This window comes from Aotus nancymaae, unplaced genomic scaffold, assembly GCF_030222135.1.
Source record: "Aotus nancymaae isolate 86718 unplaced genomic scaffold, 86718_ANA_hifiasm-v0.15.2.pri h1tg000012l, whole genome shotgun sequence".
Lineage (NCBI taxonomy): Eukaryota > Metazoa > Chordata > Mammalia > Primates > Aotidae > Aotus > Aotus nancymaae.
The window spans coordinates 40,052,532-40,067,834 of NW_026988423.1; the positions used below are offsets into that span (position 1 = coordinate 40,052,532).

At 43.0% G+C, this 15,303-nt stretch overlaps 1 non-coding gene across 1 annotated transcript; it reads right to left on the minus strand.

Moving 5' to 3' along the window:
- Positions 1–2,617: 2,617 nt before the first annotated feature.
- LOC135274726 (U4 spliceosomal RNA) lies at positions 2,618–2,758 on the minus strand. The gene has a single exon (XR_010342495.1). It is a non-coding gene; the product is annotated as a U4 spliceosomal RNA (small nuclear RNA).
- Between the last annotated feature and the right edge of the window lie 12,545 nt (positions 2,759–15,303).

Genomic DNA, 15,303 nt, shown 5'->3' on the forward strand with positions numbered 1-15,303 from the left:
ACTAAAACCAGGAGAGATCCTCTTGTGAAGGTTTTCTCAACACATTGTAAAAAGTATTTTGACCTAAAAGGAAACAGCTGGGGTAAACCTAAGTAGAGAGTTTATTTGGGCTAAAGCTTAAAGATTGCAATTCTGGCGTATAAAGTTCCCCTGAACATACACTCCAATTAGAAGCAGTTGTAAGTGTATTTTCAAAGGCAAAAAGGAAGGCAGAGAGGGTAATGATACAAAGTTGTCAGAAATTCTTATTGTTTTATATAAACAACATTGATTAGTGACTGGCTATTCATTGTTATGCTATAGAGTGTGGGTTATAGAGTCAAGTTTGACATTATTGGCTTGTAGCAATAGCAACCAATTTAAAAAAATAAATAGTTTAAAGAGGAGAGCAGACTATAACTCTGGTCTTATTTTAACGTATCTCTAGGTCTGATAATTAAAATAACTTGTATTTCTCAAATAAAAGTTCTTTTCTTCCCTCAAATCCCAGGATGTGAATTCAGAATTTGGAACTACACATTTATGTCTTAGCAAACTGGTGAGCTATGAACATTTGTGAGCATTTGGACAAAAGGAGGGAGGAAGGTAAATTCTCATGTTTAATCAGTGCACATGTGTCAGCCTCGTTGGGGATCTGGGACCCTATGATCCTTGAATCAGTGTCAGACCTGAAGATGTCAGGAGCACTGAAAGGGTGGAATAATTGACTGCCATTCTAAAAAGTTATTTTTGCAAAAATCTCGTCTAACTACTCCAGAAGGGACTGTGGATCTTAAGTAGGAGAAACCATTGATTGTTTACAGATTTGGGGAGAACTTTGCTATATTTTGTGCACTTTGCTGCACATTTATGGGTTGTGACTGGGAACTTGAGAAAGAGAGACCCCTCTAAAATGAAACCTGTTGGGCACCTTGCATATAACCTCTGGTAATTCTGGACAGTGTGTGGAAAATATAACTAGAAACAAAAACATCTCTAACCCTAAAAAACTCTTGACAAGAATAAAACAAGAAAACTATTTTGTTTTATTAAACCAAAATGTAATGTGTATCACAGGCAATCTACTAAGAGTCTGCAAACACAGAAAGGTCACCAAAATTAGTTTCCAAGTAGAAGACTTGACAGCACCATTTGTCATTCATAGTTTGTAATCATTTCACCTAGTAATCTGGGAGGTTTTCTAATTGGTAACATTCAAAGAAAAAACAAAATTTTTGCCAGGCATGGTGGCTTAGGCCTGTAATCCCAACACTTTGGGAGGCCAAGGTGGGCAGATCACCTGAGGTTGGGAGTTCGAGACCAGCCTGACCAACATTGAGAAATTCCTGTCACTATTAAAAATACAAAATTAGCCAGGTGTGGTGGTGCATGCCTATAATCCCAGCTACTCAGGAGGCTGAGGCAGGAGAATCCCGGGAGGTGGAGGTTGTGGTGAGCTGAGATCACACCATTGCACTTCAGCCTGGGTAACAAGAGCAAAACTCTGTCTTAAAAAAAAAAAGTTCACATCTTCATGACAGAAAGTACTTTTGCAATGTAGAGCCATGTACCTGCTGAAGGGAGCCTCCTACTCTCCTGCACAAACTGTGGAATAGATAGGGTGTATATTCTTGCTATTTACATTTTGAAACAGCTTCCAGTTCCTAAAGGCAATTCTGAGTCAAAATAGACAAATGAAATGTTCAACTAACACAAATGATTTACATATATATTTCAAAGAAGCAGAGAAAATATTTAAATATGTTTTCAAATTGCCTTATGAAAATAGAAAACAGCAAAAATCTTCCCTTATTTTAAAAAGAAAGCATTAAGCCTCTTCCTAATTTGTATCTCTACTAAAAGTATGCAAATTAGCTGGGCATGGTGGCACGCACCTGTAGTCCAGGTACTTGGGAGGCTGAGGTTGCGGTGAGCTGAGATCACGCCACTGCACTCCAGCCTGGGCAAGAGTGAGACCCCACCTCAAAATAAACAAACAAACAAACAAATAAAAGTTCTTTTCTGCCATTTTTTGAGATTCTCAAAGATTTTATATGGTTGGTATTATTCTCCTTAAAATATTTCTTTAGGATGAAGTAACTTCATACCTAAATCTACATTTGTTTTATTTGACAAAGTTTAGACAGAGCCCCAGGACAGTAACAACATTTCTATCCTCAAAAAGAGGCTCCCCACCCTCTTCTATCCCAACTTTAACTGCATCTGACTTTGAGTCCCCAGCTTTCCAAGGCTCTGCAGCTTGTCTCAGTCTAAACAGCTCTTCCATGGCTGAGGTGTGTAGGCTGGGACACCTGCAAGGGTGGCTCATCAGTAAAAGACCAACCAACTTGGTGTTCAATGACCTCCTCTTGCGGGCTCGAGATTGGCCCCAGCTTGAAGTCACTGGGTTCGGGCTTCCATTTTTCCAATCAGGGTAGTTCACTTGATTTTAAAACATTTTTAAAAAGTCAGTGTTTGAATAATCTAGCAAAATTACTCAAATTTAGTGCTTATGAAAGAGAATTAAATTGTAAGACCTTTACACTTTATATCTCAAGAACAAGAAAACAACAAAAAACAAGTGTCTATCCCTTTCAGACAAATAAACACATCACTTATTTTTATATATATATATCCGTCTCCGTAGAGACTGTCAAAAATTGCCTGTGCCGACTGTATTGCAAATCGTCACAGCGGGGTATCAGGAAAAGTTTTGAATTAGCAATAATCGCACCTCGGATAAACCTCATTGTCTATGATACTGCCACTGCGCAAAGCTAACACATCACTTATTTCTATAAAAAAATTATTTAACAGGCCCGACACAGTGGTTCACGCCGGTAATCCCAGCACTTTGGAAGGCCGAGGCGGGCAGATCATGAGGTCAAGAGATCCAGACCATCCTGGCCAACATGGTGAAACCCCGTCTCTACTAAAAATACAAAAATTAGCTGAGCGTGGTGGTGCGCCTGTAATTCCAGCTATTCAGGAGGCTGAGGCGGAGAATCTCTTGAACCCCGGAGGCGGAGGCTGCAGTGAGCTGAGATCGCGCCACTGCACTCCAGCCTGGGCGACAGAGCGAGACTCTGTCTCCAAAAAAAAAAAAAAAAAAAAAATTATTTAATAACCATATGTAAATACTTTCAGAAGCTGCCAAGTAACGTCTTAAAAAATTTAGCATTGGCCGGGCACGGTGGCTCACTCCTGTAATCCCAGCACTTTGGGAGGCCGAGGCAGGCGGATCACGAGGTCAAGAGATCCAGACCATCCTGGCCAACATGGTGAAACCCGTCTCTACTAAAAATACAAAAATTAGCTGGGCGTGGTGGTGTGCACCAGTGGTCACAGCTACTCTGCAGGCTGAGGCGGAAGAATCGCTTGAACCCAGGAGGCGGAGGCTGCAGTGAGCCGAGATTGCATCACTGCACTCCAGTCTGGTGACAGAGCAAGACCCCGGTCTCAAAAAAAAGAAAAAAAAGAAAAAAAAAAAAAAGAAAAATTAGCTACGCGTGCTGGTGTGCCTGTAATCCCAGCTACTCTGGAGGCTGAGGCAGGAGAATTGCTTGAACCTGGGAGGGGGAGATTGCAGTAAGCCGAGATCGCGCCATTGCACTCCAGCCTGGTGCCTGGTGACAGAGCAAGACTCTGTCTCTCAAAAAAAAAAAAAAAAAAAAATTAGCATTAAACTTATTCAGATGACATGAGATAGAAAAGAGTTTCATACGTTCTTGTGGAAATGTATTTATTTTCTATAGCCATAGTAGGAGAAATAGTTCCTATTTTTCCCTGGTAGCATTCTCAAAGCTAAGCCCTGGGATTCTGTTTGCAACCACCCCCAAAAAAGGACAGACCAGAGAAACAACTACACTCACTTTTGTGAGGAAAAAAGTAAATAAGAATTTTTAACAAATAAAATATATGACCTTTATATATTTTTTTAATTCACCTCTTTGATGCCCTTTGCAAACCTGTTCTACCTTTTGAGCTCTCTTGATAAAATTCAATTTACAGTTAATGAAAACCCAAGATAGAAATAAGTGAACAGATCGTTTCAAGGAGGCAAACTAAGTTGCAGTGCTTGTTGGAACAGACATATATCCGACTTAAGCGTCAAATCAGGCAACCTTATTACCTGGGACATTCCCCCACCCTGCTCCTACTCACTGAAGTGCTGAAAGACCACCATCCCAGAAGACACTGCACTGGGCCTTACTGTGTGTTCCAAGTGCTTGATTGTTTTCCAGGTTCTTACTCTGCGTTTCTGGGGTCAGTTTTTCTGTCCTTCAATAGTTTTTCTCCCTTCACAAATATGAGAATCCAGAGGACAAAAAGTATTTGTCTTTTTCTCAGAATACCAGCATCAGACTGGCTGACCAGCCATGTGTCTTCATGAAATTAAAACTGGGGTTGGGGAAAGAAAATCTTAAACTCCCAAAAGGTTCTTTTTTTGGGGGGGAGGGTAAGCCAGGGTATTCTTCTCAGTCCGAGTATTCAGTGCTCTCCAGAGAAGCTACACTCCCATCCTTAAGGGTATTCTCTAGAAGGAGATGACCAAGAGGCTGATATTCACCAAACCTTCCAAAAAACAAAAAGGTTTGTGTTTACCTTGCACCATCCCAGGATAGTTCTAAAACTCGAGACTAGAAAAAGACCAGAGTGTGACTGCGGACATATTGGCCCATAAAGTTTCCAAAGGGAAACCTCAATTAAAGATGTCCTGGCTGGTCACGGTGGCTCAAGCCTGTAATCCCAACACTTTGGAAAATCGAGATGGGCAGATCACCTGAGGTCAGGAGTTCAAGACCAGCCTGGCCAACATGAGGAAACCTCATCTCTACTAAAGATACAAAAATTAGCCAGGCATGGTGGTGCACACCTGTAGTCCCAGCTCCTTGGGAGGCTGAGGCAGGAGAATTGCTTGAATTCAGGAGCCAGAGGTTGCAATGAGCCAAGATTGTGCCACTGCACTCCAGCCTGGGTGACAGTGAGAGTCTGTCTAAAAAAAAAACAACAACAACAAAAAAAAAAACATATCCTGATAAGGCATTTGTGACTAGGGAAGATAAAAGGAGAAAAGCAGAAAGATTTTTGACATTGGAGTACAAGGAGATTATTTTCTGCTTTTAATGTGAAACATTTACAAATAGAATACACATATTTTAAAAAGTGCTATCCATTGCTGTGTATAAAAGTGGTTAATTAAAATGCTGTTTCTGTAATGTACAATAAAGGACAAAAACAGTTGATGCTGTGAACTGGAGAAAAGACGTTGGCTTTGGGAAATGTTAAAAAGAGACACGAACTTTAAGATGATATTCCAAGGTGAGTTAGGCTGGCTGAACAGAGTAGGGGATTTTAGACCCTGCTTGCCACACACTTGAAAAATGCAGGGGAAAACCAGTGGCTCTGATTAAAGTTAAAATAAATAGCAGGTAATTAGACTGAAGTGGCTCTAGTGGTCTTGATTTCTATGTTTAAAAAAATCTAACTCAAATGCATTTTTTATAAATTAGGATATAAAATTCAGGCTTAATCAATCATAAATCTCCAATTAATCCGATTGCATAACAAGAAAATTTTTACCTGGACACTCCAAAAAAATGTGACCACATAACTGTACCCATCAATTACTTGATTGGTTTTGCTTCTTCACACATCTTACAAAAGCCTTTTCTTCAAGACCCTCTGGTAGCCCCAAAAATCACAAACCATGGCTGGAGGTTCTCCCATAAATTTCCCATTAATCACTGTCTGCTGGCATAAACTCTTTAACATTATGTTTTGTTGGTTTGATACTGAGTCTCGCTCTGTCATTCAGACTAGAATGCAGTGTCTCAATCTCGGCTCACTGCAGGTCACCGCAACCTCCACCTCCCGGGTTCAAGTGATTCTCCTGCCTCAGCCCGCTGAGTAGCTGGGATTACAAGCGAGCAACCATGCCCGGCCGATTTTTTGTATTTTTAGTAGAGAGGGGTTTTGCCATGATGGCCAGGTTGGTCTCGAACTCCCGATGTCAGGTGATCCACTCAACCGAGCCTCCCAAAAGTGCTGGAATTACAGGCATGAGCCACCACGCCCAGCCATTTAATATTTTAATAGTGCCTCAGTTTGATTTTGAAAGTAGGGACTAGATACCCCAGAAACCACAGCTCCTTTCACGCAGGAAACCTGCACACCGAGTCAGCATCTTTTCCTGTGTAAGGTCTGACCATGCCACGAACGGCATGGTAATCTCTGTGACCTGCACGTATGCCCTAGATGAGTCCCTGGAAGAAACGATCAGCCCCTGCAGCGCCTAACCTGAGACATTCTTCTATTGTTTCTTACTCTGGCCTCAATTAACAAGGCCATTGGACTTTGTAACCAAGCTTGGCCAACTTCATGACTCCACAGCCTACGACCTCCTCCCAGCTTGCAAGAAACCACCAACTGTAACTTCTGTAATTTTCCACTGCCGACCCCAAACCTACAAAACCAACTCCCATCCCACTGCCCTCCACTGATGCTCTTTTCGGCCTCAGCCCACCTGCACCCAGGTGAATAAACAGCCATGTTGCTCACACAAAGCCTGTTTGGGGGTCTCTGCATTCAGACCGTGCACCCTGATGACCTTCTCCTCACTTCACAGCTTGGGGAAGATGCAGGGCTGAGGTTGCAGAGATGCGCAAAGCAAGCTACAGGCTGGCGCCAAAGCCACTGTGCGGGATGCAACAGGATGCCTCGGGTCCCTGCACCAGAGGAGACAAAGGGCTGAGCTGCAGGGGACTCCGGCTCACAGACTGGGTCCCTCCACCGCCATTTCTGGCCGGTTCCAATTGTGGCATGGTAAAATCTCTGTAAAACTGCATACCTCCACCATACCTCGGCTTTCTGTTGAAACTGCTCTCCGTAACCCTAATGTGACAGGCAAGCAGTCCAAACCCATGCCATCTTGGCCCCTGTGACATGTAGTAAGTAAGTAAGGTCTGTGATTTCCACCCTACCCAGGCAATGTGTAAACTAACGCTTATCTTGACTTCTGTGAACCACCTAAGTAATAATCGGAATGTCCAGAACCCCTCACCCTCATCTCCACCCAGGAGGTGATTTACAGAATCCATTGGCCCCTCGGAGTGTCTGAAGCCCCTCACCCCCACCCCCACCCCTCACCCTCACCCCCGAGGTGGTTTACGGGCATAAAAGGTCTAGACATCCTTCTTTCGGAGCCACGGGTTGGAGAGACGCGCATCCTCTGTGGCCGCCGGCAGTAAAGACCCTGCAATGTGGCATACTTTTGTCTTGGTGCTGACTTTCTATGCTCGCTCCAGCGCAACACAAGGAGACCCTCCCCAGCCTCAGGATTCCTTGCCCTGCACACTCAACATTCCTCGGCTTCACAGGTGTCCTGGAGTCTTAGCTACGGATCTCCCAATACCAGCAGGTCACAGAGTGATGGTGAGTGAGGCTGTGGCGGAATCACGAGAACCCCTGGAGCCAGAGAAGCAGGATGCAGCGAGGTCCCAATGATGAACTGCAGCTGGAGCGAGAGACATACGCCCAGCCCAATCCTGGAAGCCGCCCCTTCCTCTCTGGCTGAGTGCTTGATTGGACAGTTTCCACCCGGGCTCCTGATTGGATGGGCTCCAGGTGCCACGCCCTTAGGCCTTGAGTGACAGAAGCTGCGACCAGACACTGCACTGAATAAGTCCAGAATGACAGGCTCTGGACTCCAGTCATTTTCAGGAAGGGCTTTCTCTCTGTGAGTGACCTATCTCTGCCCAGAGGTCATTTTCTAACCTTGTGTATAAGGTTATGATGTCCATTTATTAATTTTTTTAAAAATTGAGACAGAGTCTCTCTGTCGTCCAGGCTGGAGTGCAGTAGCACGATCTCAGCTCACCGCAACCTCTGCCTCCCTGATTCAAGTGATTCTCCTGCCTCAGCCTCTCAGGTAGCTGGCATTATAGGTGCCTGCCGCCATGCCAGGCTAATTTTTCTATTTTTAGTAGAGACGGGGTTTCCTTATGTTGGTCACACTGGTCTTGAACTCCTGATCTTAGGTGATTTCCCGTCTCTGCCTCCCAAAATGTTGGGATTACAAGCGTGAGCCACCGCACGCCCGACCCAATTATAAATTTTATACACACACTCATATACGTTGTTCACAAATGGAAAAAATATATGACATTTATTTATGAGACATAGTCTCACTCTGTCACCCAAGCTGGAGTGCAGTGGCGCGATGTCAGCTCACTACAATCTCCACCTCCGGGGTTCAAGCGATTGTTCTGCCTCAGCCTCCCTAGTAGCTGGGATTACAAGCACTCTACACCACGCTTGGCTAATTTTTGTATCTTTAGTAGAGATGGGGTTTCACCATATTGGCCAGGCTGGTCTCGAACTCCTGACCTCGTGATCCACCCACCTCCGCCCCCCACAAATTGCTGGGATTGAAGGTGTGAGCCACTGTGCCTGTCCTATATTTAATATTTCATAACATTTCTGGCCTGTGGTCTTTTGAATAGGCAACCTGAGATTTTAATATGAAAGCAATCCTCTAAGAAATAAAATGTTAGCCATGTATGAATTTTAAATTTTTTAGTAGCCACATTAAGTATAATAAAAAGAAACAAGCAAAATTGTAATTATTTAACCCAGTATATCCAAAATATTGTTTTAATATGTGATTAATATGTAATTATTAATAAAGTAATTTTTGGTACCAAATCTTCTTAACTCACTCTGTATTTTATATTTGCAGCACATCTCATTTTAAATCAGCCACATTTCAGCTACCCAGTAGCCTCAAACTCTAAGTAGCTGTCACATCAAAGAGCAGCTCTGAGGGATCTGACTCTCTGATCTCAGGGACCTCAACGGACTAAATATCCACTTTCTCCTGGAAATGAGGGAAGAGCCTCTCCCTATAAACCTCTCAGTTCAGGCCCAAAGATGGGTGGGACAGTGTCCCTAGAGAGAGCAGTCACTGCTAGCAGGAAGTGTCCACATGTAGACCATTGTGTTCCAGTTTCTGTTTGGTGAGAATTCCCCTTCCTTCCAAACATCAGACAGTAAACAATGGATGATAGGGCCCCAGGAGGAGGGAACCGCATGTCTTCAGGACTCTTTGCCGTGTTGACCTCCAAAGTTTAGATATGGAGAAAATAGATTAAAGGCTGTTATGGCTTTGTGTCACCACCCAAATCTCATCTTGAATTGTAACCCCCACGTGTCAGGGGAGAAACCTGGTGGGAGGTGATTGAGTCATAGGGGCAGACTTCCTCCTTGCTGTTCTTGAGATAGGGTTCTCGTGAGATCTGGTTGTTTAATCAGTGTGTTGCTTCCCTCTTTCTTTCCTGCTATCTTGTGAAGACATGCCTTGTTTTCCTTTTGCTTTCTGCCATGACTGTAAGATTCCCGAGGCCTCCTCAGCCATGCAAAACTGTGAGTCAATTAAACCTCTTCTCTTAATAAACTACCCAGTTTCAGGTAGTTCTTTATAGCAGTGTGAAAATGGACTAATACAAAGGCCAACTTCTTACTTTGCTATTTGGCCTTGGACCTAATTGTCCAGTGTGCTTTTCTCCTGTGGTGTGGGGCACTGTGTGAATTTAAGCACCAATCACTTGCATCTACACACATCTACCTGCTCTTCTGTATGACTCAGTAACATCTAAATGAAATCTAACTTTAAATGAAATAAAAAGAAAAATAATACTTACAGGATGCCAAACATTTGCAGGTTATTTGTAATTAATCTTCACTGAAATTCTGGCATCCTGCCTACAATAAATGTATTTGTTAGTAAGCTATAACTGCATAATAAACTATCCCAAAACTTACTGGCTCATTATTGAGCTGGTTAGAAATTTAGACTGTGTGGCCAGGCACGGTGGCTCATGCCTATAATGCCAGCACTTTGGGAGGCCGAGGCGAGTGGATCATGAGGTCAAGAGATTGAGACCATCCTGGTCAACAAGGTGAAACCCCGTCTCTACTAAAAATACAAAAATTAGCTAGGCATGGTGGTGCGCACCTGTAGTCCCAGCTACTCGGGAGGCTGAGGCAGGAGAATTGCTTGAACCCAGGAGGCAGAGGTTGCGGTGAGCTGAGATTGCGCCATTGCACTCCAGTCTGGGTAACAACAGCAAAACTCCATCTCAAAAAAAAAAGAAAGAAATTTAGACTGTGCTCAGCTGGGCTTCTTCAGCCATGAATGGTCAGCTGATGGCAGATTGGGTGGCTCTGCTTCTGAGAGTGATCTGTCAACTGGGGCACTTTGGTTTTTCTCCCCATGATATTTTATTTTTCAGCAGGCTAAAATGGGCTTTCAAGACCCATTTTGGAAGATTTTAAGACCCTTTGAGCCTAGAACCAAAACTGGCACACTCTTATAGTCACAGTTTTGGCCTGTGCAAGTAAGACCAGAAAGAGCCAAGGTCTGAAAAAGCAGATTCTGCTTCTAAGAGCATGACTATAAGAATGAATACAAAGAATTGCTGTATTTTCAATCAACGTTATTATGCCTTTTCTTGCAGGTAAGGTTTATATAACTGTCTCACAGCTACTAAGCAGCTGGGCTGGGACTCGGAATTAACTCTGCCTGAGTCCAAAGCTCATGAAACTCAATAGACCACACTACTCAGCCAGGTTTTGTAGTCCACCGAGGTTCTGGAGAGAGACACTTCCGAAATAGAAGCTACATATATATATATATTCTCATCCCATTTATCTAGTACTCTTTAGGCATTGAAATAAATTCATTATCTCCAGAGAACACTATTGAAGCCTCTGGGGAATACTGGAAATAACTTGAGGAAATAGCTGAGCACTGAGTTTAGAAAATTAAGGCCTAAACTTATATTTTTTATTTCTCATCACAGGAGAAATTTGAAAACACCTATAATGCACTCCGTATATTTGAAAACTCTTTGTATCTCTCTTTGGTATTTGCAGACTGTGTATGACTTCCTAAACAAACTACATCAAATTACTGTGCCTGATAGAGCTGCTGACTATTTTCTTTTGCTGCAATTTTGCCTAACAGCTGTGAATGCCTTAAAAGGCAAAGATCTTTTATAGTACCACAAATTTAGGAGTAGCTATAGGGCAAAGCCCTGAAGCACACATAAAAGTCACACAAAAACAGCATTCCTCACCCTGAGTCAATGCTTTTCACCCATGGCTGTATATTAGGATAAACTGAAGTGGGGTTAACATCCCCAAACCCAATTTGGAATGGAACAATTAATCAAAATCCTTGGAGTGAGACCCAGGCAATAATGTGATATAAAGCTCTCCAGGTGATTGCCCTATTCAGCCAAACCCTCAAATATCTGCTTTAAACTAACATCATTTGGTGAACTAGTTGAAAATGTGTCTTAAATAAATGTAAAAGTGCTTGCTGGCCCGGCGCAGTGGCTCACGCCTGTAATCCAAGCACTTTGGGAGGCCAAGGCAGGCGGATTATGAAGTCAAGAGGTCGAGACCATCCTGGCCAAAATGGTGAAACCCCGACTCTACTAAAAAAATACAAAAATTAGCTGGGCATGGTGGTGCGCACCTGTAGTCCCAGCCACTCAGGAGGCTGAGGCAGGAGAATTGCTTGAACCCAGGAGGCCGAGGTTGCAGTGAGCCGAGATCGTGCCACTGCACTCCAACCTGGCAACAGAGCTAGACTCTGTCTCAAAAAAAAAAAAAAAATAGTGTTTGCTGCTGAGTTGTGGTGTTTCAGTCTTACTTGTATTGCCTGCTTTGTAGCCTTCGCAGAACTGACAGCTGTTACTTATTTCACTCCTAATTCAAATCAGTTCCATACATACTAAGTGCACAATATTGCAGAGCACTGTGCTAGGTGTTCTGGCCTTAGTGATTGTTATTGTTGGGAGAAGACGTTGCAGTAAAAATTGCATTCAGCTGGGTGTGGTGGCTCGTGCCTGTAATCCCAACGCGGCAGACCAGATCTCACCAATTCACTAACGCAGGCTTCCATAGCAACTGTTTCAGTACTGACTGAGTGGTTGCCTTAAATATTAAAAGCCAGTGCCCTTATACAAAGGCTGGAATGTAGCAAAAGCCCACCAAGAGTTCTGCCTAGGGCTTTCTTGTGCCTTAAAGCATGATAAAATAACTAGGGAATTCTTAATAGAACCCATTTAGGACTAAACAAGTTTTTTTGTGCATCTGAAGAAACTCCCCAGCGCTCCACAAACAACTCCACAAAATCCCATGATTTAGCAGGAGACATGATAAGGGTAATCACCCCCGTACCTGGACCCATTTAGATTAAGTAAGTTTAGTGAGGTTCCAGAGGAAGGCGTTCAGGATTTAGACCTTAGTTATAGATTAAAAGAAGTAAATCACTTATGTCTTTAGATCAATGCACACTTCCACATAGACATATAGCTTAGAAGGTACATAAGCTCTGGAAAACTTTGTCATCTTGAGTTTTTCTACTGATCATTTCCAGGCCTTCCTGTAACCAGTTGCAGAAATAAAAAGTCTCTTCATCCCCATTTCATCTGTAGCTCATCATTGAATCATGAGAAATAGCAGCCCAATCCTCAGTTCAGTCTAGGAACAAAATTTGGCAAAACTACCAGGAAAAACCAGGATGGTGCTGCCTTCAGTGGCCAGCGGCTTGTGATGAGACCGTCTTTGGGAGAATTTCAGTAGCTGCCAGTAAGATTTTCCCAAGGACCCTCTCAAAGGCTGTCCCGTGTGCAAATTTGCACATCTCTTTCAGTACTGGGGAAGTGCGGAGATCAGGAGCAGATGTGCTCAAAGGGTGAGATAACCTGATTGTATGCCAAGAGCCTATTGTTTTCTTTTTTTGCAGGGGACAGAGTCTCACTCTGTCACCCATGCTGGAGTGCAATGGCACAGTCCTGGCTCGCTGCAACCTCCACTTCCATTGTTCAAGCGAGTCTCCTGCCTCAGCCTCCCAGAGTAGCTGGGACCATAGGTGTGTGCCACCACACTCAGCTAATTTTTGTATTTTTAGTGGAGACAGGGTTTCACTATGTAGGCCAGGCTGGTCTCAAAGTCCTGACCTCGTGATCCACCCATCTCAGCCTCCCAAAGTGCTAGGATTACAGGTATGAGCCACTGTGCCTTGCCTGTCCTATTGTTTTCTTATCTGGGCTTGTTAAACCATTTGTCAGGTACCGCCAAGGGAAACAATAGGGCTCGCCAATGTACCCACTTTGCATTTTGGTTGAGCTCAGGCTTTGAGTTGGTTTTGAGTCTGTTTTGCCTGAGTGCACTCCCCCTTGTGTTGTCCAAAATTTGTTCCCACTGTTTGTGTATCTGTCTTATTCCTTTTGATATCATGTAAACTTGAAAATGGGAGGTATTGGGTCCATTCCTGCGGAGAGGCCTCTGGGAAGAAAAAAAATATTTTTTTAGGAGCTCAGCGGCTCAAAGTCAGCTTCATTAAAAGCTGACATCCAACATGTGTGTATGTGTGTGTACATGTTTGTATTTAAAAGGCATTCATGTTTTTGTGTTTATCTCCTAAGACCTTGCCTTTGTGACAAAAATTTTCTCTTCTCAGATTGACTGAATTCTGTTTTCTTCATTAATAGCTATTACCACCGAAGCTACTCTGGGATTTTTTTTTTTTAGACAGAGTTTCTTTCTTGTTGCCCAGGCTGGGGTGCAATACCACGATTTCGGTTCACTGCAACCTTTGCCTCCTGGGCTCAAGCGATTCTCCTGCCTCAGCCTCCTGAGTAGCTGGGATTTTAGGCACACACGAACACACCTGGCTGTTACAGGCATGAGCCACCGCACCTGGCCTTTGAAAAAAAATTTTAAGTGCACTGTAAAAGCATCACATAGTCTAGTCTCATAATTCTCCCTTTTTGAACACCCAGGATTCAGTGTGTTCTACTATGTAATTTTTGTTTGATCTAGCATCCATCTTTAATCTCCTTCTAGCACCACCAGACTTTCTGTGTACTTTGAGATGTAAATCTTGCCCTTTGATTTTCACCTAAGAGTCGTTTCCTTCCATATGCAAATTTAGGGCTATGTAGCTGACAACTGCCAGAGTAATAAACCAGGCCATCAAGAGTTTGCAAGTCAAAAAAAAAAAAAAAAAAAAAAGAGTTTGCAAGTCTAAGATAGGAAAAAGGTCTTATTAATCTATGAAATGTACTTCTATTGGCATGGCTAATACATCTACATATTTATGTCTTGTGTACACCATATTTCACTACTGAAAATACATAAAAGAGCTCTAACTAGGCCGGGCACGGTGGCTCACGCCTATAATCCCAGCACTTTGGGAGGCTGAGGCGGGTGGATCACGAGGTCAAGAGATCAAGACCATCCTGGTCAACATGGTGAAACCCCATCTCTACTAAAAATACAAAAATTAGCTGGGCATGGTGGCACGTGCCTGTAATCCCAGCTACTCAGGAGGCTGAGGCAGGAGAATTGCCTGAACCCAGGAGGCGGAGGTTGCGTGAGCCAAGATTGCACCACTGCACTCCGGGTAACAAGAGCGAAACTCTGCCTCAAAAAAAAAAAAAAAAATTAGAGGGGCATGGTGGTGCACGCCTGTAGTCCCAGCTACTCGGGAGGCTGAGGCGGAAGAATTGCTTGAACCCAGGAGGCGGAGGTTGCAGTAAGCTGAGATTGTGCCATTGCACTCCAGCCTGGGTAACAAGAGCAAAACTCCGTTTCTAAATAAATAAATGAGCTCTAATTGGCTCAAATAAATAAAAGCACTTATAAATGTATAAATATAGATATAACAAATTTATTATATAACTTACAAATATAAATTTATAAATATATTTTTTGAGACGGACTCCCACTCTGTTGCCCAGGCTGCAATGCAATGGTGTCATCTTGGCTCACTGCAATCTCCATGTCCCAGGTTTGGGCCAGGCTTGAGCCACCTTGCCTGGCCAAAAATAGATAACGTTTTTAAAATGTTTATTTAGAACTCAGAATTTTCTCATGATTTATGTATACTTGTATATAATTTTTATTATAACCATAAAAATGACCCTGTAGTCAATAAAGATTGTACATTGTGAAGTATCTAAAAGTGAAGAATTGGTTTGTAATACAAAGGAGAAATGCTGGAGTTGATGGATACTTCTTTTTGCCCTGATGTGATTAATACATAAAATCATATGCCTGTATCAAATGCCATACATGCCATCATTTTTGTATCCACAAAAATCAAGAGAAATACGTTTAAGTAAAAAACAGAACAAAAAATCTAACCTATGGAAACAATTTTTTTTTTTTGAGATGGAGTCTTGCTCTGTCACCCAGGATGGAGCGAAGGGGCGTGATCTCAGCTCACTGCAACCTCTGCCTCCCAGG